The sequence below is a fragment of the Rosa rugosa genome, chromosome 3 (assembly GCF_958449725.1).
Source record: "Rosa rugosa chromosome 3, drRosRugo1.1, whole genome shotgun sequence".
NCBI classification, from domain to species: Eukaryota; Viridiplantae; Streptophyta; class Magnoliopsida; order Rosales; family Rosaceae; genus Rosa; species Rosa rugosa.
In genome coordinates, this window is record NC_084822.1 from 17,207,048 (window position 1) to 17,209,627 (window position 2,580).

Consider the following 2,580-nt stretch of genomic DNA (forward strand, 5'->3'; position numbering starts at 1 on the left):
GCCTCCTCCGTCACGGATGTGACGTATTCATCACCCGCCATGTCATCAACCGTTGACCACGTCATCACAGAAGGTAGCGCATTGCGTGGCAAGTGGCAACAACTCGTATTTTTTCATATAAGGAGAGATGAGTTGGCAACGGTGTGAGAACCGAGAATCAGCAACACAGCAAATTAATTAATTAATTGATCACTAGCAACTAGAGAGCCCATCATTAGAGTAACAATTAACAACCCCATTGTCCCAAACCCAGCAGAGGTGAGGATTAATTAAGGAGGACATTCACCAAACCTACTCAATGTCAACTTTCTTTTTTGTCCTTATTATTTTTTTTTTTATTAACGGAAAAGAAGACCAAGAAGCTTAACAACTTTACACCAAAGAAAAAAATTTACACTATTATAAAAGGAGGAATATCAAGCATACTGGAAAGTCATAAGAGCTAGCTAGCTCCGTGATCTCTCTCTCTCTCGGCGCTCTCTTCATGTGCCGTGATTGAATAATCTCTGCTAGTTTAACAAGCTTCATCGATCTCTACGGCCTTGAGTCTGCCTCTTGAAAATGATTAACCCTGTGGATAGTGTATCAATTGATTTACGGTTAGTTACTTCCTTTAACTATATATTAAGGCCTTACTCTTTAGTATACACACGTGTGTGTTGTTGGATTTGTATTTGCACACGCTGTACTACCTTGAATTAGGTCTATTACAAAGACATGCGTTTTCCCTTATAAAGTGTTGATAGAGGTTCCAAATTTGATTTCAAAGAATAACAACAATATATGTTTTGCGTTACATAGCTTAGCTACAGTTGGATGTCGAGATATTACTCAGCAGGCTATTTCTGCAAAAGAGAAATTTGAAATCATTGATTCTAGTTTTAAATTAATAAGATGAGCGTGTGTGTGTACTGTTTTGTTGTGTTCTTTCAGTATTCTCGATCCGAAATTAGCCAAGGAAGAAGATGGAGAACATAAAAGAAGGACATCAGTGGGCGAAAAGCTCAATGCACGTCATCACAAGGCAAAGCATTGGTGGAATACATTCTTTCTCATATCATCTGCATTTGCCATCTTCAACGATCCTATCTTCTGTTACCTGAATGCCATTGACGATGAAAATAAGTGCATCACTACGGACAACTCTTTGGCCAGAAACTATATTTACTCTCGAACAGTCACAGATGTTTTCTACCTAATCGACTTTCTTATTTCTAAGTGTGGTTGTTGTTGTTGTTGTTGTTGTTGTTGTGGTGGTAGAAGGAAGAGATCATGTCGGTCTTGCTTTCCTAACCTATTATCCACCCTATCTCGCATCTACGTTTTTCTTCCCATTGCGCAGGTACGTATACAAGCACAGCCTTACCATCCTGTCAATTTTTTACCCTTTTACAAGAATCAACAAAATCGTTGGTAATCAAATAGTAAATTCCAGTGACATATTTCAGATCAGGACAGATCGAAATGTTATACTATTTAATATTTGTTACACCACAAATTTTTTTTAATGTTGGCGATGTATATGTGTCCAGATCCTCGTGACCCGCATGAAAGACCACCAAGATCCGAATTCTAGTAACTTTCTTTTTCTCACTTCCCTCCAATATACTTTACGGATTTATTATATCTACGGATCGTTAGAGCGGCGTCCTATCATAGACATAACCCGGGCTGAAAGATGGCTTAGACCTATATTGGGTTTTGTTCCCTTTATCCTTGCTTCACATGTAAGTTCTCATGGAGTCTTAATTAGAGATTCCCATTATATTTATGTTCTTATTTTGTTCTATGTAATCTGATTAATAATTTTGTTGGGGATGCTGTAGCTATTTGGAGCCTTCTGGTACCTTCTTGCTACTCAAAGACAGATTCATTGTTGGGTTTCAACGCGTAATCAAATCAATCCTATTGTCAGTCCCAATAAAACAATCATTTATATAACGAGTTCAAGTTCTATGGGATATGTGGCCTGTAGCGCTCAACATAACCTCACATATCCTACTGGGCATAATATCTCGCTCTGGGATGACTTATGCCCGGTCAAAGACGCTGATCCAAAGATCTTTGATTTTGGTATATATTTGTACGCTCTTCAATCTGATGTGGCCAGTTCATCAAATCATCTCTTAGAAAGGGTGTTCCAATCTTTCTGGTGGGCCTTACGAAATCTGAGGTTAGCATATACACGACTGCACACATCATTTGTTTTTTCAATTTTTTTTTTCAGACAAGATATAGATTGACTCTGTCTTTCGGTTTTCTTTTTTCAGTTCTTTTGGTTCAAACCTAACCAGCAGTATGGATATGTTAGAAATTTTCTTCTCTATTTTGATATCTATAAGTGGCATGGCGCTGTTTTTAGTATATCTCAATGCAAGAGTGCAGGTTTGTGTTGGACATTCTTAATACATATACATTATATTTCAAGTTTACTGAACTGATGAATAATCATAATAAACTATTTTTATGTTATGGAAACACATATACACAGGAGTCCCAAGAAAGATCAAATAAGCTTTTGCTGCAAGAGAAAAAACAATTAATGAAACCAGATATTGATTTGTGGTTATCGAAAAACAA

The 2,580-nt window shown here is 37.2% G+C and overlaps 1 long non-coding RNA gene across 1 annotated transcript; it reads left to right on the plus strand.

The window, feature by feature from the left end:
• Nucleotides 1-952: 952 nt before the first annotated feature.
• LOC133736611 (uncharacterized) lies at nt 953-2,096 on the plus strand. The gene is made up of 3 exons (XR_009859621.1): nt 953-1,342; nt 1,533-1,727; nt 1,827-2,096. It is a non-coding gene; the product is annotated as an uncharacterized LOC133736611 (long non-coding RNA).
• The last annotated feature ends 484 nt before the right edge of the window (nt 2,097-2,580 follow it).